General features: G+C 44.1%; 1 long non-coding RNA gene across 1 annotated transcript in view; it reads left to right on the top strand.

The window, feature by feature from the left end:
* Positions 1–23920, top strand: part of LOC126384511 (uncharacterized) — a 490327-nt gene that overhangs the window by 257766 nt on the left and 208641 nt on the right. The window contains exon 2 of the long non-coding RNA XR_007569295.1: positions 15217–15615. This is a non-coding gene — a long non-coding RNA (uncharacterized LOC126384511). The remainder of the gene's footprint in view (positions 1–15216; positions 15616–23920) is intronic.

Genomic DNA, 23920 nt, shown 5'->3' with positions numbered 1-23920 from the left:
AGCTCCACCTTTTAGTACCAGATCTGTGTGCTAGGTACCCCAACAGAGGGGGGACCAAACATGGGGACGCTAAGGAACGCTTCTGTTGGGACCATCCACAACTTTTCACTGTGGAGACAGAAACAAAGCGAACTGAACTGTTCGGTGGAAACGAGCCACCTCCCTCCTTTGATAAATAATGAACAGTCCCTCAGTGCGCTTTGACAACAGCGGTGGGACCACAGTGTCTGCATCAGTCTAAAGAACGTTGTCAATAGCAGATACTTTGTGGAGATGGAGCTCCGTCTCTGCGTACACCTCGGTGCTCTAACAATGTGGGAGCCTGTGATAATAAACATGAGCAGAATGCAGCGATTCATAAAAGCCAACTCTTCGTCTCTGTCCTTGTCTGTCTCTTTATTGCTGCTTGTCTCTCTGCTTCTCCTTTTAGAGAATTCCGAGGCCTCGCCAGAAGATTGCCGTCATATTTATGAGAATAAATAGCTGTCCAATACCCTATCGCTGCCTTTCCTTCTTTGTCATTTCCTAAGATCTCCTCCTTCATTTCAACGTCCCCCCCCGTGTTGCTTCCTCCCACCCTGTGGTCTCTTGTTCTTCTTCTATATTGCACCTGTCTCTCAAATGCTTTAGTTATCTCCGGAGTCCTCTTTATCCTCCACCCACCCCCCCCCCTCTCGTTGCCATTCTCAGTCTAGCGCTATCTTGCCTCAGTCCCTCTTTTTCTTTTTTTATGCCTGTCTTCTCCTGACAGAGGTGTATCACAGCAGAGGTGGCTCTCAATCTCCGAGAAGTCACTTTATCACGTAGCAGTGTGCTGCGGGTGGTGGAGCTGGTTTGGGTGGCTGGCGTGGCGCAGGATTGCTGTTACATTGTCAAATGCATACACTCTCAACCACAAATGCATGCAGACCCCCCCCTTCAATCCCCAAGCTATCCCACATGCAGAAACCCTCTCTGTCTCATCAGTTACACCCCCCTCGCCTCCCCATCTCGCATCCTCCTTAAGACAGAGCGAGATTGCTGTACACACACAGCCCAGCACTACATCCCAAAGCTATTAGTTCCTGACAGCGTCCTCCATTCAGCCCCGTCTGCCCCCTTCGCCCCTCCCCATGTGCACACACAACTCTCAGGGCTCGCCTCTCTGCACGCCACGGCGCTCCCCTTTAATAGCTTTCCACGCTGCAATCTAGCCGCCCGCCCGTCGAGTCAATTGAGTGTATTATATTCGTAATTGGAGGCTATTGATTGACAGACTCCAAATGCGTCGCAGGACAAAAGTGTGGGAGCCTCCAACTATGTGCACAAAAAGCAAAGCACAAAGGAATTTTTTTTCCCCCCAAGAATCACGACAGGCTAGCACACGTGGGCGCTCCTACGCTCACACAGACACCTACACACACATGCTGACAGTTGCCAAAATGAAGCTTAAAAAATAGAGGAGTCCTCGGTCCAAGGTCATTCCATCAAGAGAGACTCTGAAATTGAGTGTGAGACAGGAGAGAGATCGGTTCCAGCTGACACAACTGTACAGGAAAAGATGGCTTAGCGCCTATCAGTATGCTTGATTTGTAGCCTGTTATGTGCTGTGTAAAGGAATTTGTTGTCGAGCCAGACATACCTGCCTCTGTTTGTGTGTGTGTGTGTGTGTGTGTATGTGTGTGTGTGTGTTTGTGTCCTGTATTTGCCAATTTTCAAAGCAGGCCTCATAAAAGTGTCATAACTTTACGTTAAACGACTCTGACGTGTCGTCTTCCTCTTCCCCCGCTCCCTCCTTCCCCACACTTAATCAAGATCCATCGTTCCCAGGAGCCTCGCTGTGTGTGTGCGTGCATGCGACAGTGTCTGCGTGTGTGTGTGTATTTGTGAGAATTTCAGTTTGAATTAGTGCCTGTCACATCATTAATACGCTGTCTTCAAATATATGCTCTCTTTTCATCAACACTCAACGGTGCTTTTCTGTAATTTCTTTCACAAGGTCAGGCCTGGCTGGAGGTCGTGCAGGCGGATGACTGGTGATGAGAAAGACGAGGAAATGTGGACGGCTGATGTAAAATTGCCAGGAAAACGGCCTTGGATTCATATAGCAGACAAAGAAGACTCACTGTAGGTAGCCTGTTTTATTAGTATACAGAATTTGATGTTTTGTAGCTTCACTGTTGACCCGAGGGGCAGATAGCACGCTAAATGAGTTGAAGCTGAACTCAATGAACTGAGTTAAATTGTATGAAAAGTCTATGGAAAGCAACAGACATGAGTTCAGTCTAGATTCTTCAGGAAAGGTTTGTGAGAGTGTTGAAAATGTTACTTTAGCAAAAACTGTACGCTCATCCTGAAACTACAGGATAAACAAAGACACTGAAAGAAATAGTTCAAGAGGAGTTCTTGGGTTTAGCCTCAATGTCTCAACACACACAGTCAGGGCGTACGTTAGTCGCTAGCCTTCAGTGGGTACGGTGGACGTGTTAGGCTACTAGACTGCACAATGGATCCATTAACTTTGTGTCTATAACAGCTAGCCTCAGTACAGTTGGTACACTGTAAAATCAGAATGCTTTCACTCACAATTCAGTACACATGTAAGATGTTTTTTTACTTCCTGTCAATATGATCCAATTTACCAACTTCTATTAAAAGCCTAGTCCCAATCAGAGATGCACCAATCCAGCTTTTTCAGTTCCAATACCATCCCCGATACCAGCACGTAAAATAAAAATGGATGGGATATGAATTGTTGTACGTCTCAACTCCTAAAACTCTATGTAAAATAAATGATGTGAAATAGATAAATAATAGTAGAATGAATGCCATAAAACTTTTTTATTATTATTATTATCCAGTGTGGACTCAGATCAAGACACAGGTTAAAGTGCAGCCACACAATTTGGTAAAAAAGACATTTTAAAGGCTACAGTAGAATGTAGGGCTTGTATTAAAATTTTCACCAGATGACTTAAAGTAATAACATTAACAAATAGTGGCAGCATCTACAATGAAGTCTCATTCATCCTACCGATTGCGTTTGCTGTATTCATCATGCTTTGTTTGATAAAACGACTGACGACAGGGGACTTCTGCTAGCTAGCTAACAGCTAACATTATGAGGCAGCATAGTTATACTTGCTGGCGTGTTATCGTAATGTGAGAAGTTTTGCAGAACAGGACAGAAGACAGATGCCAGATAGTGCAAGCTAGCTAGCTAGCTAACAAGTAGTCTCTATATACAGACTCTACATTGAGTGAATGTAGAGTCTGTAGGCAAACCCTGGAGATCTTGCCTCCGGAAGAAGAGCAGAAGAGCCCTGGTTTCCGGCTGTAGGCTGTTTGTAGTCCGCGTGATATTGACCAAAAATGTTTGAGCCGACTGCAGTTGTTGCCAGGTTAAACAGTCCGTGCGGTGAACTAACGAGGCGGAACATAATTGGTGTCACTGCAAACTCTGAATCCATCGCAATGGTTCAGCATATTTACTTATATATAAACAGATGTCGGATTCGGAAATTCGCCTCCTCCGCCCAAATCAAACCAAAAAATCGGGGGTCTGCCCCCAGAGGCTGTATCGCCGTCTGCCGGAAGTCAGACGCCAAATACAGCCGATGGGTTCTGAGAATGGCTAACAAGCAACCTGACAACGGTAACGTTAGCTATGTATGAACTTTTTCCCCGTCTCTTGCTCGGTGGTAGCCATGGCGACGTCTATCCCTCACTGGCAAGTCAGCATCTGAAATCCCTCGCTCCGAAGGGCTAGTTTCATACCCACTACCCCTCGTTATGCCCCCTACTCCTACACGCAAAAAGGAATTGGGACACCCCTACCCCTCGCAGGAACGTGCAAATGTAGGGGTAGGGCCAAGTGGTGGGGCTAAGGGGGGGTATTGGGACGGGCCCTTAGATTGTCCCATGTCCTATCAGCTAACATGAGCAGCAAACCTCTAGGGGGTGATTGAGATGTTTTGGCTTCACTCTTGTGGTGCTGTTGTCCATCTTTAGGCATTGTACTGGCATGTGTTCTCCATTTGACTCTTATGTCCCAGTAACTGATTACTTTTCATTGAAATACTGTCAGTGCCCCCTCAGTTATTTCTGTCATCATTTCACTGACATTTTCTTCTTCTACTTTATTCAGAATGAAGTCCTGAGGTCACAATCTGACTGGCAACAGACTGAACCAAGAATAACAGAGGAGAAGAAAAGGCAGTCCAGGTAGGTAAGGTGAAGGAAATTGCTGCTAACTGTCACCACACTAACAGGGTCAGGGAGAGGTCAAGGGTGAGGAGCAGAGGCTGCTGGGTGTCTTTAGTGGTGGGGCCAAATTAGCCGGGGGCCCCGCAGAGGTGGCCTGGGTTGTCTGGCCCCAATTGATCCCACCCCCTCTTGGGCTGACACCTTGCCAGAAATTGCCTGTGTTAGCAATTCAGCCTCGGGGAAAGGGTCGGTCGTTAGCTGCTCCGGGAGAAAAAACAGCAAGAACACAGCAAGAACAGAGACGCAAGGAAATTGATCAATGTTCACAGTGTGAGCACAAAAGAAAACAGTGAAAAGTTGGGGACATCTTTAATATCACAGAGATATGACTGCAAAAATATCAAATGGATGTGATTTTCAAGGAAGTAAATGATTCACAAGACACCGTTTAGATTTTTTTTTTCATATAATAACCATAAAAATGGCACTTGGGCCTGAATGTTTCGCTCAAATAAACATAAACAGTATCAACATACAGTATATTAATTGTGTTAAACAGACTTTTCCAGCAAGTGTTACAGCTACACCCTCTGTCTGTTACATTTAACCCCACCCATGGGGTTCGTTGTAACATTTCACTTTCACCACTTCTCAGTGTGATTGTAGAAGAAAGGTAAATTCTAGACAACAACAACTGTTCATGTGTAGCAGAGATGTGCATGTTGTTAGAATAAAAACTAAAATATGTCAGTCTGGGTTCACACTACACAACATTTTTGCCCGTTCTGACAGTCACTGTCAGATTAGGTGATTGTGGAGTCAAAATCTTACAGTGACTTGGCCGACACACATGACAGACCATACGATGGACCACACCAATCATCCCTGGTTGTCTTTCACAACATGTGTGATGTCATCCGGTTATTCTTGTCCTGTTTTTATTATTATTACTTTTATTATTTCAGTCCCAGCCGAAATGTTACTGTAGTGATGTAAAAAGCGCCACCAGATGGGCGGAGCTACATGTGAAGTACTGTACGTAAACTATGTAAGTCACTGAATCCTCCACAGGAATTTCCTGCAAATGTTTCACAATAAAAGCCTTTTTAGGAGTTATAAGGGGCTTTTAATTTGAAACAGATACAGGAAGTGTTGACTTTGAAATAACAGCGCGATGCATTAACTTTATGAAGGCAAACAGGAGCGGATAAAACATAAAAATAGAAAGAGAAACAAACGCCTGTCTCTAATGTAGTGTGTTTGAAATGCAGCTGGTAGCCTCTGCAGCTGTGCTGAGTAAAGGCCCAGACACTATCTGTGAGTTTTATTCCTTTATATCCTCCATTATGAAGAAAGAACATTCTTTGCTTGCTTGATGCTAATGGCAGTACTCAGCGGGTTGACAAAGTGCCTCTGCTGTTTCCTTTTTACTCTGTGTGCTAACGTCTCTACAGGAAATATCTAAAAGGCCGGGTTGTTGTTGTCGTACAGTTTCCATGGCAGCAGATCGCTCTGTGTTCCTATTGGTCAAAGTGACGGCTGTGACGGGAGAAGTCGTGAACGACAAAAAGAAAATCAAACATGCTAGACTTTCTGTTGGAATGTCGTGAGGCGTCCCATACACAATGATTGTCACGTACAACACTTGTCGTTCACGATCCGAGCCGACACCATACGACGCTGCGTCGGGTTATAATCTGGCTGATGTTGTGTAGTGTGAACCAAGCATTAGGTTGTGCTCTGCTCTTCTCTAATTCCCACTATACGTTCGGGCGGCACTGAGGGATTTCGGACACAGCTTAATTCTTGGCCGGGGACAATATTTTCCTGGGATCTTGTCGTCCTGGTGAGGTTGCGAGGTGAGCTGAGACTCCATGACGTCACTGCTGTGACTAATAACTAAAGTCTGACACTTAATGACTGAGGCTTTTTCTTGATGATACTGTTACATCAGTTTTCCCTATTTGGGAATGGTGACAAAACATTTTGGCTAATGAGCAAATATTCTGTCTATCTGCAGCAGAGTAATATTTTAGAGTTGATCTGTATTTGACAACTTGGTTAGTGATCCGATTGTGTCAGTGATATATCAGCTTTAACTGTAGCTTGTGTTTCTCTCTGGCTGAGGAAGACAAACACATTTGAAAGTAGACCCTGAACCTGCTTCAGACTCTATGTTTGTGCTGCGAGCCAGCCCAGCACACTTCTTGGAGATGATTTCATCTCATTTCTCTGCAGCCAACTATGCTAGGAAACATTCCTCTGAGAGTGGCATATTGAGATAAATAGTCTACATGTAGAGGCTTTTAGCTGAATAGTTTTTTTGCAGTCTGGCTTTGTCTTTGTCTTTCACACATTTTCTCTCCATCAACACCAGCCTGCGAAGGCTTTCTCTCACCTTTCCACCTAGCTATGCAAGAATGGATTTTCTGCGCTTGTAAATAAGAGGCCAAACCTCCGATATTCCCTGTTATTCTTTCTCCATTTCTCCTGTGTCAGTCAGTAAACATTACAACAACAAAACACCTGTTTTGAAAGTGAAGAGACAACAATAAATCCTTTGCCTTGAATGTCAACATGTTTTTTTTTTCTTGTTATCCTGGAGAGACCGGCTTCAGAACCGGTAGCGATGTTCATGTGCGCACTGAAAATGTAATTATGAAGTTGAATCACTTGTGATAGCACTCAAGTGACGTTTCTTGGACAGTCAACTGGTGCTTGTTTGTGTTTCACTGTGGTACAGTATGTGACGTTTGAAGGCAAGTACAGTGTCTGTACGACAGACGATAAAGAAGAAGTGGACATAGCTACTGTGATGTCACCAATTGGTTTTTGGACTTCTGCTGTGAAGCCTCAAGTTTGTCATGTTGGTACCATCTTGGATTTTGGAGCCAAGAGTGACTCAGGCTCAGCCTTAAAGATAGGGTGAGGCGCACAGACAGTCGGAGGGAGCTCGGAGTAGAGCCGCTGCTCCTTTGCGTCGGTTAAGGTGGTTCGGGCATCTGATCAGGATCCACCCGTTAGAGGTGTTTCAGGCACGTCCCACTGGTAGGAGGCCCTGGGGGAGACCCAGAATATGCTGGAAGGATTATATATCTCATCTGGCCTGGGAACGCCCTGGGGTCCTCCAGGAGGAGCTGGAAAGCATTGCTGGGGAGAGGGAGATTTGGGGTGGAAAATAAGCGGATGAATATTGGATGGATGGATGGATGGATGGATGGATGGATGGATGGATGGATGGATGGATGGAGTGGCCATATTTGGATGAGAGGATGGAGCTCGGAAGGATACACATTGCTGCACCTCTATCCTGACCAACAGGTTGTTGTGGTAGAGACTCTCAAGGTAACGACGCCCTGAAGCATACCCTGCTCTTTTGTCTTTTAGTCCTAATGAGACCATAATCTACAAAATGAACTTCATGTTGTATTAAAGAAGACCTGAAAGTAACAACTGAGATCATGAAGTCATTAGCCAACATGGAAGTGCCAAAAACTGCAGTTCCTCTAATGGCCACTTGAGGCTGGCTCCAGAAGGGAGTCACTCCCCACAGACTCCCATGTTAAAATATGGATATGGTAATTATCAAGTGAGAAGGAGGGTAAATTTCTCATAGACCTCTATACGATTGGACTTCTTTTAGTAACCAGTGTATTCACCCACTGAATGCAGGTTGAAGGCACTTCTGCGTTGCTCCGGTTTTCAAACCCAGAGGCTACGTCCACTTCTTTTACACAGTCTGTGGTGTGTACATGGTCAGATTTGGAAGAGTAACCAGACCTGCAACGTGCATATATGGCCAATTAGTTCCACAACCCGACCCAACCCACAGCCCAACCCAAAATAGCCATGCGCTGTTTGAATCATTCAGTTCATCGGCACGTTTCATGTGATCATTCTGGGACGTTTCCTACATGTGACATTAAGATGATATATTTTTAAAAGGAGGTAATTTAGGAAATACAATTGAAATGAATATTTATGGCTTATTCTCATGATATTGAGCAGCACATCTCCTTGGTAACACACCTGATTGAAGCTGCTCTTATATTCCAGCTGGAGCAGAAGACAGAGCCAACACACAAAGTCAGCAGCCAGAGGATTAAAGCATTAAAACATTATATTAAATCAATATTTTTCTCACTTTATTTTTAAATATTTATCATACAACACCCATGATATGACCCATGTTCTTCTTTCTTCTTTTTTTTCAGCTAGAAAATTAAGACAAAATGCCACCTTTTTTGTGTATTACCCGACATATACCTGACCCCGTGCTGGACTCTGATACAAGTTGCAAGACCTACTGTGCACTCTCATGCTTTGTCTAGATGGTTTTGCAGTATCAATGTGGCCGGGACTGTATAGATCCTTTTACTGTTAGTAAACATTATGATGTTTTTTGGTGGGCGGGGCTTAGCTGGAGGCAAAACTACTCTCCACAGACATTAGCTAGTGCTAGCTAGCAAGTTCTGTTGTCTTCTTTTAGACAGTGGAGGAAGATGATGTGATTGGTGCGTTCAGAAACACTCATTGTGAGTGTGGGAGCGCACTCTGACACAAACTGGAGCATTCATAAATTGAGAGCGCTGTCTGAATGTAGCGTTGGGTTATCCAGCAGCAGCGCACTCTCAGAGTGGCAGAGCGCACTCTGGACACTCTGTCTGTGGAGACGGAGCAGCAGAGCGCACTCTGGAGCGCTGCACATGTGAGCATTTTTGATGATGGCCTCCGTCCAGTCCTTTGGTCTTATCACATTTAACAATAGTTGTCTTTGTTTTTGTTGACGGGCAGTGGCGGCTGGTTTTGAGCCATGACTCCTTCTATTCTTTTGTTGACGGGCAGTGGCGGCTGGTTTTGAGCCATGACTCCTTCTATTCTGGCTCCTAATAACACAACAAGACAAACACATTTTAACACTCCTGTGTAGCCTACAGCCCTGTGGGGGAGAGGCAGCTCCTCCATAACCTGGAGGGTCTATTAGAGCCAGAAAGTGACTGAAGAAAGTTATGATTTCTCCAAAACTCTGTATCATCACCCAAGGACCTGCAAAACTAACATTTTTACGTAAAAATGTTGCAGCAAGAACGTACATTTACAAGTTGTTACAGAATACTGCTGCATTTAGAGGAAAGCTAATTTCTTTTTTTAAAGATTTTTTCTGGGCATTTTTAGCCTTTATTTGACAGGACAGACAAGCGTGAAAGGGGGAGAGAGAGAGAGGGAGTGACATGCAGCAAAGGGCCACAGGCTGGAGTTGAAACCGGGCCGCTGCGGCAACAGCCTTGTACATGGGGCGCCTGCTCTACCACTAAGCCACCGACGCCCCATGGGGCGCCTGCTCTACCACTAAGCCACCGACGCCCCAGGAAAGCTAATTTCTAACTGGGGTATATTTCATATGTTATATGATATTTTAAAGTGGAACCACACAGAAAAATGATGCAAATGTCTGTTTATTGATAAAAACTAATGTTGGACTGTTGTTTTATAATGCATTATTTAGTGTCATTGATGTTCTGTTATTTGACAGCACAGAGGTTTCAGAGCTGAATACATTAAAATCTGTACATGCATGTGTATTGATTTGTATACGCTTATTTTGATATTCCCGGAAAGAATGTGTCGTGACTCCAACTATCTTCCATAATTGCATATTACTTTCTCTCTAAGGTCAAAGAATATATTAGTCATATAAACAGGATTATTATGGGAGTGTTGTCAAATCATAGAGTCCACCAGAGTGTTGCTGCTGGAGCCAGTGATCGGCCCTAGTAATGCCATTTGTGACGGTGAGGACGTTTTTTGAATACCCAAAATGAAGTTCACAAGCTAAATTAATGTAATTGTCATGTATCCAGTGAATGATGGAGAGGCAGGGGTAAGACAGTCTGTTTCATCAACATTTCACATGAAAGCTGTGGATATAATGAGATGACGGCTGCTCTTTGAAACCTCCCAGCAGCCGCGCCGCTTTGATCTGCGCCGGGCCGTCTGCAGCAGTGATGTATTTCATCGGTGATCGCTCGCCGCACACTTCAGTCCCTCCTATGAGCTGAAGAGCCTCACCTTTCCTCCTATACCTATTCACCACTCAAGGGCTTTACTCAAACCACTCAAGTACACTTGTGAACAAGCAGTTTGGCCAACTATTACACACCGTGCGAGCCTGTTGCTGTTTCCCTAGATCCGCTTTTAAACCTAAGTAATATGCTAACGTCTCTTTTGTGGAAGTGCATGTGGGTGGCACAGGAGGTGAAGCACTCAGCTGGTAAATTCTCCAGGGGAAATGTAATCCCCTAGCTTGAATTATGTGTTATCCCTTAAACAAGGAGTTGCGTTTCCCACCTTGAGCTGCAGGGATGTAAAGTAGCCGGGGGGTTAAGATAGAAATCGTTTTTTCCGACACACTTAGTTATCCTACATGATCTTTGCCTGTGTCCTTTTGGGTTCATGTGGGATAAGATAGCCTACACTCGCAGTCTCATTGCTATTCTGGATCCAGACTTGACATTTCTCTCATTCGTTCCAAATGTGACCGTATCTGATCCAGCCGCTCTGTCAGAGCCACGGCTGTAATGTCCCAGTCAAGTTGGTTGTTTGCTGAAATAAAATCTCCCACTGTCATCTTAGGTATGTGAATGAGCAACTTTACATAGAAACACATACACTTTTGTATAGATAAAGACCTTATGAATCACTTGATAACCTTCCGTCTACATTTGCCTCTGTGTTCTTCCATCCCTGTCCAAATCAATAAGCGTGGGAATGTAGAGAAAAGTTTGAGCAGTGCTTTTAAAGTGCAAGTTGCCTCTCGTCTGATCTGTGGTTTGGATCAGAGGAAGCTTGATAGCAGTTTGCATCCTGACCTTTCCGTCTAGTTGAAATGACAACTGACACGAGATCGTCCAGATTGTTGCACATCCGTTGGCATTTTAATCATGAAAAAAAAAACATGTCATAGACCAGGCGTGTGCATCAGGCTGATTTTATTCCTGCACTGAGTACAAATGATCCACATTCATCCATTTACTCTAAACTCTTTCACACGAGCTGTTAACCAGGATGACGTAAATTATGAAACATTCAATGTTGTGCACAAGAAAAACATTTACAGTCTCAACATGTACAAACACATAAATTCACATTAACATTCAATTTACAGACACAAGTTGTATTCAAAATGCTAGAGAATTAAGACCTTCAAAAACATGAGATTTCACATTTCTAAGGAGCACAGTGTAGTATGTAGAGATCTAGACTCACAAGTCAGTCTTTAGACGCTTTGCTTAACTAAAGACTGATGACTTTCTCCCTGATTTTGTGTTTAGATGGGCGGATACAATTTCAGAGTTTAAAAAAACTCCCTACGTTGCAGAACCAATAGTAAATCCGCAGGGCGGTCCTTCGGTGGCTCGCTGAACTCTTGTGCTCGTAAACATAGTCCGACTGCGTTAAAAGTTTTAAACAAAGTCGCTGTAAGTCCTTCATTTCCACAATCTTGTGGACTGAGCACACGTTTGATAAAACGGAGTTAAATCTCTCGGCATCCATTTTCAAGCTCTCTGTGTGTTTGTTTCCTTGCGGACGAGAAAAGGGGGAGCGCACATTTCCGGGAGGGCGTGTCCTTTTAAAAAATGCAAGAGGCGTTGCTTTGTTGCCCGCTGTTTTCTCCGGCGTGTTAAACACACTTTAGAAAGGAGTGTCCCCAGACTATCAGAAGGTGGAGATCTCTGATTGTCTGGTGGCGAGACTAGTAGAGATCTGAAATGTGTAAGGGTCCTTTTAGAAAGTAAGCGTGAACGCCAGGAGCTCTATGCATGGTAAACATGGAAATGGCTTTGTTGACTGTGGTATCATATAATCACAGGTCAATTTGTGACACATATAGTTCCTGTGGGCTACAGCAACATTAAACCCCTGAGCTTGCCTAAGAAGGACTAAATCCACGAAGGCAGAGCTGGGTGTCAGGTCAGCAGTAAACCATGAATGTAACAGTGTTCAGTGTGAGTACAGTGTGTCAGAATTGTGGATGTTTAAAGACAACTGGATACAGTGTTGAAGGCAGGAGCCCATTCATTTCTATGAAAGTTGGCGCATGAAGCCAAAAAAGTTCAACGTCCTGGGTATCAAATTACCCAGATCTTCTGCAGAAGGACTAAATGCAAACCAAGTGCACTAGAGACTGGCCAAGAGGCTAACTTCTGGTTTAGCCCTCCGCTAACTTGAATAAGGATAAAATGAATCAATCTTGCTGCTCTGGTTCGAACCAGGAACCCTCTTGCTGTGAGGTGACAGTGCTAACCACTGGACCACAGTGTCTTCAAAAAAAAATCCACTTATTTACAGACGTCTCTTTCACAATGTAAGTCTATGAGAAAAAGGCATTTGGGCCCCAGTGGCATCACGTGACAGACCCGAAAGTTGTAATTTATCTGTGTCAAATTGGCTTCAAATCCCGTTGCCCATTTTAGCAGCATGTAGAGAAATGGTTTTGCATTAAACAGGACCTTCTGATCGGCCTTTAGAGACTACCAATAAAACTATGTAAAACGGATATTGGCTGATAACGATTGGTGGCCGATCAATCTGAGCTCCCTTGACCACAAACCATTGCTGAAGTTCTACCAGAGTGGCAGTTGTAAAATCGTTTAATGGACCATTCGTCTAAACTTAAAAATCATTTCCAGTAAAATATGATCCTCGAATGTTTAAGAGCGTTACACAAAAGTGCACCACAGTGTTGATGACTGTCCACTGACAACAGAATTTGTTACAAGGAGTGAAGCTAAACATGTTTTACATCACATATAAAACCTGCTGAATTACTACTAAAACCATGTCGACTAAATTTGACTCTGTGAAAACAGAGTGGAATGAAAAAAACATGACGTTCATCATCATTGACGTGATATCACTGGCAGTGATTTATCCCGTGCTGCTGCAGATGCCAAAGCCCATAAAACAACATCCTCTGAGCCACACACTAACACAAAGCCAGAAAATACATACCTGCACTGGAGTCTCTAAATTTCGTCGCAGAGAGCCATCACATCGTGTTGCCCTTTCAGTGATAAAAATCTATTTCTGAATAATGTTTTATCTTTCCTCCTCTTAGAGGAAAATCTATTGTGGCACCAACACTTTTCTGTACTTGATTTTCTTCGTGAACAGAGGCATTACAAATTCACCGGAAAGGTATTGCTTTGAAAAGGAATGTACGGACGAGCGGGCTTTAATTTGTTTCTCGCTCCGAGTGTGTGATTTGCTTTTGATTGGCCATCAGTCTGATGCTCACTGCCAAATCAAGATCAGGGTGAATGGATGTCTCTTTGCTGGTTTGTTTGTTTTGTCTTGTTGTTACTGCTGCACAGACATCAGGGATACAGTGTTCATCTCAGACCAGCCAGAGTGACTTTGACAGCACACCAGAGGGCTCTGAGAAGATGGAGAGAAGAAATGAGAAAATGTGATGGAGGTAAATGAGAGAAAAGCCTAGAGAGGTGGCAGAGGCCAAGATATGCAGACAGCAAAATCTGCGAATAGCAAAAAAAAAAAAAAAAACAGTATGGAGGAGTAAATATAAAGAGCTTTCCTCTGAGGCTCTTCATGCAATCTTCCCTGTCATATTCTGCAAAGCTTTGCTCGCCTGTCACAAAAACAAGGTTAGCTGTTTTCCAGGCTTAGTGGCCCCCTTTCTGTGGCAGATACAAAATGTTTTATTAAAACCTGTTTGGAAAATGTCATGTCTCGCTGCGAAGAAGAGGAACTAAAGATGGATGAAAAATAACACCGGAGGCTGACAAGCCACGAGTGACGACAAGTTCCAGCGCTGAAATTAATTCCAAACGGGTTCCCGCAGAAATGACCTACGTTCATGAGACAGATCAGTCACCTTGATATTTTTCACAATGAACGCACACGGCTGCATTTCCCAGCGAGGTCCTGTTGGGTTTAGATCCAATCTGCCAGTCTGTTTATAAAAGAACGTGCCCCAGTTCCATAGAAAAACAGCAAAAGATGTCAGAGAGATATGTGATCTAATAGCGGATATGGGGGATGGAAGATGAAACAGTGTTAAAATCTCGTCTGTCAAATGTCTGTGTGCAAAGGCTCTGGATATACTTGTACTATTTGTAGCAGCGGCTGGCTTGTTGCTGTACGGCCAAGATTGCCTGCTCACACTGAATTCCACGAGAAGTTAAAGGGACAGTTGAGAATTTTTGAAGTGGGGTTGTATCAGGGAACATATCCATAGACAGTATATTCAATACAGCAGATGTCAGTCAGCACACCCACAGTTTGGAGGAGGCAGGAGTATGACATGGAAGCTGAGCAGTCTACTGCTCTGGAGGGGTTGGCAGCAATACGTGTTTTAGCAACCTAAAAAAGTCAATATCAGTTTAAGTGTACGCTATATTGAGAGTATTTTCACCACTTTACTTAACCATCTGACAGTGATTTTTGATTGGTAAATTAAGCCAGGATATCGCTCTCTTCAAAGCCAGACTCCATTGAGAAAAATAGTGATTTAATATGACTGAACACAGGAGCTGCTGGTCTACTGCTGCCTCCATCAGTTAGTTTGTGTTGTTGTGTGACTTTGTGAGAGTAAGTTTGGATTCACCACAGGCCCACAATAACACAAACTAACTACCTGTTCTCACATTCAGTGTGCTAAAACTGCTGCTTTCATCAATGAAGTCAGGTGGCTTTGATGACAGGATACATCAGTTCCCCAGCACATTTTTAAGGACAAAATTTCAAAACCTTTCCATGACTTTAAGGACCCATAAAAAACATCATAATAGAATTCTTGCCTTACACACCTGGCATTTTCAAACATATCAGATTCAAACATAATTTTAGCTAGCTGCCGTACGATCTTCACTAACTGCATGACTTTTTCCAGTCTGGAAAGTGTGATTGGGAAATTCTATGACTTCCAGGTTTTCCATGACCATGGGAACTGTGATAGATGAGAAATTGAATTCTGTTGGGGTACCTAGCACACAGATGTGGTGCTAAAAGGTGGAGCTGTGAACACTGCAGTCTGATTGGTCAGTAGAGGACGGTCACTCTGCTCAGGGCTGAGTTGTGTCTGGTTTTGAGGCTCATGTAACCACTGTTCATACTGTGGAGAGTTTTATTAGTAAACTGTAACTATAAAATGAAAGGATGTTTTGCTGCCTCTCACAGCAGCTGGAGTCTGAGAAAAAATAACTTCATTCACTGGGCCGACTGCCGGCAACTTTTAAGGTGGAACGTTAACTTGTAATGTTACTCAATGCATGAGTTGATGACGTGAATCCATCAGCACACCTTAAATTTCACTGTGACAACTTTGACCATCACTTTAGTTTTTATATGACACACACTTTTAGTAATGACTTTAAAAATATAGATTCATTTGGAGCGGATTATGTGAAGGTCATATATTCTAATCCTCACCAAAGGGACTGGACTGAAAGGGTTTGGTGCAATGAGGGTTAAAATACGTTTTGTTGCTGCCCCCGTTGGCAGCAGTAGCTTCTGTCTCAGACTCCTGCTTGTTTCTCTGTTGGCGTGCCGACTGACATCCACTGGCTATGGATAAGTACGTCACACAACCCGACTTCAAAAAATCCAAACTATCCCTTTAATGCTCTCAATATATAATTGAGAATTCCTGCAAGTGCTCTGAATCGACCCAGTTAGGTGCCAGAGTATAGATTCAGCATTTGGCGTCCCAATTTCCAAATGCACCAGATGTTTGGATGCTACGCACCAGGGGACAGGTAGAAACAAGATCAAACTGGGAAGCTGTCAATTATTTGCACATAAGTCCATTTTCTGGGGAAATAATCCATCTGTCAAGGAATAAAAGTTTGCTTCTGGAATATATAATGTACTTATGTAAGAAAATATTTAACATTTCAAAGTACCTGTTTCCCTCGGGTTGTAATTCTGTAATAATTGCAATCTATACCTCCTCAGGGGCCACATGAATATGTATGTGGAGGCCTTTTTGGAACGCACACCCACCAGACCATCTACCGACACGCTGGAGAATCTCTCCGGAGAGAAGCAGCAGAGTGCAGCCGAACGCCCACAGAGTCTGCTACAGCCGAGGCGCTGTCTGTTTAGCCAGACGGAGCAGAAAGCTGAGAGTTCCTCCAGCAGAGAGTCAACCTTGTTATCCAGTGGCCGAAAAAGTAAGATCCGCTGCACAGCAACAGCAGCAGGCGAGTAACATCTAGTTATCCCCCTGAGGACTCGCGCAAAAAAACACAACCCAAGCCTCATCTCATTCGCTGGGTCAATATATTGGGGGCTAATATAACCCAGGCAGACAGCCCAGGGAAGGCTGGGGACCAGAGTGAGAAGCATGTCCCAGAATTGGCAGTCCTGGTGGGGCCAAAGTGGCTCAACACACACACACACACACATACACAGTCACTGCTGCAAAGGATTCACAAGCTGTGGAGGAGAATGTGACGGGCATGAGAGATACAGGGAGGATATTATGAAAGCTTTGTGGAGTAATATCAGGAAAGGGTGCCCTATTCAATCACAGAGATCCAGAGGCTAAGTCTGTCATGTAATTAGATGCTCTTTCATTCCTGCTTCTCTCTCTTCGTCTTTTCCCCTGCCCTTGCATACTCAATGAAACACACACCAGTCGCACAAAGCTGTATTCTCAAATAAAAGGCTGTACATTAATGAGACTCCCCTCCTCCTCCTCCCCCCCCCCCCCTCCTCCCATTTGTACAAGCGTTACAATCACATATTAATGGCATGGTTGTGCAGGGAGGGCAATGCCCCCCTCTGTGTAACCTGACAGGCGTGACTGTTGAAATGTCACCCAGATCACAGCGGGGACGCACACAGACACGGAGGGACGGGAAGAGATTTAGGAAAATGAGATGAGGATTGCGGTAGAGAGGGAAAAGATACAGAGGGGGGCCGTCAAGGGTCGCGCGGAACGGAGGGAGAGATGGAAGAAGACAGGGAGAGGTGTAGGGTCAGACGGCGGGATTACAAAGTGAGGGGAAGGAGACACGAAAGGGGTGAGGTTGTTTCCAGGCAGAGAGGAGTGATGGCGAGGACGGGGGCTGCTAGGTGAGAGGGGTTGATATAATGATACGAGGAGAAGGTTGGAGAAATGGCAAAGGGTGAAAAGCCAGGCAGGAGAGGTAATGCGCTCTAATCCGCATGCACAATAATTGGCCAAGTGAGTCGATAAATTCATATCGTGATGCCACAGACTAAACTAAGCACGTGCCTTTATCTCAACGTGAGAAATGGCGGGTGTATCTAAGCCATCTCGTCTATCTGTAAAAAGGATGAGCTCCGTTGGGGTGATAAAAGCCGGAAAGCTGATTATTTTCCCTCTGGGACGTAGCCGGCACTCTTTTACTGTAAGAGGTGAGAAAGGAACTGTGTGTGCTCGCATTCATGGAAGCGTTTGCCGGCAGTCTATTTCTGTGCATGTCGGTGTGTGTGTGTGTGTGTGTGTGTGTGTGTGTGTGTGATGCGGGAAGCAGTGTGGCCTCTGCAGTCGTCTGATTTACCGTGGCGGGCCTTTTAGGCTTTGGGGAGGAGGGGGGGGGCTCCTTCCATCCGTCCTGCGTGTTCCTCCCCCGCAGAAATGGACGTCTATATCCGTGAAGACGCTGGGATAATAACAGTGGTGGTTCTGGGGAAATGGCTTTGGGTTGTTTTTTTGCTTTTGTCTCAGTGCTCTCCAGCAGGCAGGGTTTCTGGAGGCTAGCTGCCCCGTGCTTTGACTTCTTTGTGTGTCTCCCAGTGGTCTGGTTCGCCCTGCTGTTCAGAGATACTGTGCTGCTGTGTGTGAGTGGGCGTGTGAGTGTCTGCAGGCAGTGTTGGGCAAGTTACTGGAAAAATGTAATCAATTATTTATAAGGTATTATCATATTAAATATTTAAAACTGAGAAAGTAATTCCTTAACAGGAAAAGTAATTAGTTACATTACATTAGGCCTACTTATTACTTTTAAACAACTCCAAACGCTGCACGTCACACTCTCTGTCATAACATGTGGCCTGGAAATGAGGCAGTGTAGACACTGCTGACCATGCTCAACATTTAATTTTAACGTTAGCCTCAGTGTGTGTTACCATCACATTCAAGTCACAGAGCGAAGCATCACATAAAAAAGATGGCAGCTTTTAAACCCCAGAAAAAGACGGCAGCATGAAATGACAAACATTCCTGCTCAGTTTGTACAATATGAACAATTTTTTAACAAAAAAATCGGTAACACTTTACAATAAGGTACACAAAATTAGAGTAGTTACTGAGGAACGAATGAGGAACAAATGAGTAGTTACTGAGGAACTAATGAGTAGTTACTGAGGAACTAATGAGGAACTAATGAGGAACTAATGAGTAGTTACTGAGGAACTAAGGTACACAAAATTAGGGTAGTTACTCTACTATTACTAACTACTCTAATTTTGTGTAGCTTAGTTCCTCAGTAACTACTCATTAGTTCCTCATTTGTTCCTCATTAGTTCCTCATTTGTTCCTCATTAGTTCCTCATTTGTTCCTCATTAGTTCCTCAGTAACTACTCTAATCTTGTGTAGCTTATTGTAAAGTGTACACAAAAATACATATTAACATGAATCCAACATAATATTTGCAAAATTAAATTAGCCTATTCATAAAACATATTTAATTTACAGTACCAAACATTAATGATATGCAAACTGTTACCCATAAACCCTTCTACTGCCGTAGAACCATGTAAGCTAGCTAACGCTAAATCACTGCGGCACCTTTTTCTTTCCACATTTTGACTCAGTAGCTGTATTATTAAGTCATGTGTACAGACATTCTGGTGAGTCACATGGATTGTTTCGTAACTTTTCAAGCTAGAAACTCTGACACACCGTCCACCTCAGGAATCCCAGCTAAAGTGCAGAGGGTGAGGCTAACGCACTGAGCCATGCTACAACTGCTGCTTAATTGGCAGCTACAGGCAGTGGCATGATGTGGTTATGACAGCCGCTATTATGCACATATCATCTCATCACATGATCAAACAGAGGCATGACACTGGACAACATCAACACACATTTTAGAGCAATCATTTCATATCTGTATAAAAAATACTAAAGAAAATAAGAAATTATTCATTTAATTTATAATTTTAATTGTTTATTCATAATTTATGTAGAATAAACATATCAACACATTTTTATAGATGCTACTGACTTTTTTTACCAAACACAAAAAAATAAATAAAAATAAATGGATGATGGGTTTGCCTGTTCCGAGGGTTATATAGCAAAGGGCACTATTCTGAATTTAATGAGAGTTCTTTGATCAAATATTTCCAGCGCATAAGCTCCCATTCTCCACCCACTCTCTCTTTGGGCCCCCACACCTCGCAGGCCCCAGTGCAACCTGTATTGTCTATGTTTACACCCTGGCTACAGGCAGGGGCCTGAAAACATTCAGAGATTTAACTCATGTGCAACTCAGTTTTGTACAGTAGGCTATATGTAGTCGGGGGGGTCCCTGCTCCGTCCCTCTTTCAGTTGAGGGGTCCTTGGACTGGAAAACACTGAGGACACCTCCAGTAGACGGTGAGCCTGTATCTTTTCATCCACATGTCTAAAGTCTGTGAGAATTAACAAGACACTGTCAGAACAGAGGTAGCTTAAGTGCTGTGAAATGGCATTTTGGGTTTTTAAAGTTTGGTATTTTTATTTTTTTATTCTTTTTTTCTCAAAAAATTGTGATACTTTTCTCTGACACTCAAATGTAATGTCTCATAAGAAGCAAAAATTAGGGCTAGCTTAATGTAAGTGACTACTGGCAGCACTCCAGATGTGCCATACTCACAGCGGAGCTAATACTCCCTCCAACACTAATCTGAATTGGGGGGACTCCTCATGAATCTAGCTTTGAGTTAGCTAGCCAGCTAAGAAGACACGGTGTTTGAGTAAGGCTGCTTTCACACCTGTCCTGTTTGGTTTGGTCCAGTCAAACTCAAGTCCGTTTGCCCCCTCAGTGCAGTTCATTTGGGCAGGTGTGAACACAGCAATCACACTCAGGTGTGCACCAAAACAACCGGGCCGAGACCTTCTTGAAGAGGTGGTCTCAGTCCGGTTCCAAAGGAACTCTGGTGCGGTTGGTTTGTGGTGAGAAGGTGTTCCGACCTGGATGTGAAGCAACTGCAGTCACATGACACATNTTTCTCACACAAGGCATTTGATCTGGTCCTCTTGTAAATGCTGCCGTGAGAACACGAACCAACTCTAAGCAATTATACAACTTTGGATCAACATGAGTCCCTGATTCAGACCAAAGGAGACCACTCTAGGGCTGACAGCAGCCTAAGACAGCCTGGAAATTAGCGGTAGTTGCACTTGCAAGGGCTGACAGCAGCCTAAGACAGCCTGGAAATTAGCGGTAGTTGCACTTGCACGGGCGAGGCCAACAGCTGACGACCGTTGGTGGATGGTGGCTTGGTCGGACTATAATCAGGCTGATATTATATATTGTGTTAGTACACGGCACTTTGGGGTAGTAGCTCACTCTATAGGGACTTGGCTTGGGAACTGGAGGGTCGTCACTTTAAGTCCCCATTTGAACCAAATATGGAGTTTGGACTGGTAGCTGTAGAGGTGCCAGTTTGCCTCCTGGGCACTGGTGACATGCCCTTGAGCAAGACACTTCACCCCCAACTGCTCGGGGTGCCTGTCCGTGGGCAACCCCCTCACTCTGACATCTCTACATTTAATTCATGTATGAGTCCTGTTTGTGCGTGTGTGTGTGTATTTCAGGCCTGTGTGTGTATGACAGCACAGTAAAAAAAAATGAATTTCCCCTCAGGAATAAATGAAGTATATTTTCTTCCTCTTCTTAATCACGTTATCGTCACTCGTTACCAACCTAAGACATTACTGCTTATTATGTCTACAAAAACATATGTATGTCCTGTATGTGTGTATTCACATGCCCATATGAGTTCTTTTATCTCTTGGAGATTACACATGCTGTGTGAGTATGTGAGTGTGCATGGCTCTGCACCCTGTTGGTCTGTGCGTGGACCATAAACACCGTCACGCTGAGCGACTGTATCCTCGCACTGACTGGGAAGCAGCAGCAGGCAGCAGTTGTTCTCTGTCACCTAACTGCTAGACTCTGTCCTGCTGAGACTAACTAGAGGTGAGGCCTCTTCCTGCGCTGGTTTATCCAGGTCACAGCTATGCAGTCTGGGTCTGACAGTCTCACTAATACTGCCACAGCACTGCAGGGGAACCAGACAGGGCAGAGCAACAAACACACCTACGTGTACGCACACACACATAAACAAAAGCACTCACGGTAAAAAGTTTATCCCAACTTCCCTTGTTAAGGATTAGGATGGTCCTGTCTTTCACCCCTCTTTTCTCTTTCTTTCCCTTCCTCTCCGCTCTCAGAGGAGGCAGCAGCAGCTCTGAGTCAGGCACGGCGGATAGTAAATTTAGTTTAAGTCTCCGTGGAGTGAAGAGACAGAGTATTTTTCTAATACCTCGCTACTACCTCTCTCTGTGCTCTAAAACATACAAAGTCAGCGATTTTATAAATGCACTAGGCAGGCCTTGACGACACGTTCTTGGAAGGAGAGCACTTGGATGCTGAGGGATAAACACAGACCTTGAGTATTTAAAGGCAACATTGGTACTGAAATAAAAGAACAGATTTCCCCGGAAGAAAGAGTAATGCAATATCCTGCTCAAGTATTGCTTTAACTTTGCTGCAATTTACAACATATTTATGGAGATTTTTACATAAGTAGCTGATTTAAAATCTGCTTCAAGCAACAGATACCAGGTTCCTAACCTCTGAGTCCTGGAGCACCTTTTGTGAGCAATGCATTACACATGCAGATTATGCAGCCAAGCTTTGTTGAAACCCACAGAAATATACTTCTGGGTTATAATCATATTCAGAATCTTTCCAGAAATGTTCTGGCCTAATTCAGCGAAGATGTCTATAAAATGGAAAAGCAGTATCCCTTTTTAAAGCATGCATGACTTCAATGAAGCACAGGAGCAGGCAGTCAGAAAGTACAGGGTGCCAGTTGGGAAAGGAGTTTTATCAAGCTTTGAAGGGAGGAAATAATGAAGGGGAACACTTGAGAACATTTGAGTTCATTTGGTTTAAAGGGAACTTATTGTACCATAAGATCTTTCCGGTGCAATTCCAACTGATTGGGACAGGTTTTCCTGCTCCATGCATCAAAGCTAACCAACTTTATAATACCAGAGGGAAACCAGTCACATAAGTACAGCACTATGGATGAATTTCTTAATGTAGACCGGATTTATCCATCCATCCATCCATCCATCCATTTTCAACTGCTTATCTGAAGTCAGGTCGCAGGGGCAGCAGGCTGAGCAAAGCACCCCAGACGTCCCTCTCCCCAGCAACCATTTCCAGCTCTTCCTGGGTGAACCCAAGGTGTTCCTAGGCCAGTGTGTTCTGGGTCTGCCCCGGGGCCTCCTACCAGTGGGACGTGCCCAGACCACCTCTAACAGGAGGTGCCCAGGAGGATCCTGATCAGATGCCCGAACCACCTCAACTGACCCTTCAATGTGAAGGAGCAGCGGCTCTACTCCGAGCTCCGTCTGGATGTCCGAGCTCCTCACCCTGTCTCTAAGGCTGAGCCCAGACACCCTTCTGAAGAAACTCATTTTGGCCACTTGTATCCATGATCTCATTAATAATCTTAAAGTCAGGTGATGTTCAGTTTGATCTGCGTTCAACTTTCCATTGTCCATTTTCTCTAAGAGATCGCCGATCAGCTAACTGAATAATTCGACATTTTGGGAAATACACTTATTTGCTTTCTTGCTGAGAGTCAGATGTCAAGATCAATACCATTAATGATGGTGAAAATGAACGAATGAATCCTTTTAAACGACTTTTTCAAGTGTCTGATATGTACAGGGTCAGCCTGTCGAACGTCCGAGTGCTCATGAATCCCTCCTCCCACTTGTAGTTACTGTAGGGGTGAATAATTCTCTCGAGGTGGGATGTATTCTGCTTGCCAAACGACAAATCGATGCGATCAGATCATATTTCTGTAACATCTGTTGGGCTTACACGGACTACATACACACAAACATGGCCTCGTTACTTAGAAAATACATTATATAACATATAGCTTTACTGTACACCATAAAACATTATTTTGTATTAATACTCACCCTGTTGCTTTGAATACCTGATGCAATAAAGTTATATTCCATAAATAGCATTAGACTCATAAGCTTGCCACTTAAATGGCCTGCTACATGTCATGTTGTCTCAGGTATAAAAACGACTGGAGTCAGAGGAAGAGGCAAACAAACCAAGAGCGTAATTCACCTGTGTTTTGTTGTTTTTTACTGCGAGCTGTGGACACTGATACAACCCTGGGCTGTAGGTAGAGGAGCTAGAAGCCACAGATGGAGAGGAGGATGGTTGTGTTGGCTTGTTTTAGACAATGGAGGAAGATGATGTGAGTGGTGCGTTCAGAAACACTCATTCTGAGTGTGGGAGCGCACTTTGACGCAAACTGGACCGTTCATAAATTGGGAGCGCTGTCTGAATGTAGCGTTGGGTTATCCAGAGCAGCGCACTCTCAGAGTGGCAGAGCGCACTCTGGACACTCTGTCTGTGGAGACGGAGCAGCAGAGCGCCGAGCGGAGTGAATGTGTGATTAACTTAACCGTTAGTTCATTCATGTAGA

The sequence above is a fragment of the Epinephelus moara genome, chromosome 22, assembly GCF_006386435.1.
Source record: "Epinephelus moara isolate mb chromosome 22, YSFRI_EMoa_1.0, whole genome shotgun sequence".
NCBI lineage: Eukaryota > Metazoa > Chordata > Actinopteri > Perciformes > Serranidae > Epinephelus > Epinephelus moara.
The sequence above is the reverse complement of the archived record's forward strand: the minus strand, read 5'-3'. Positions and strand labels throughout refer to the sequence as shown.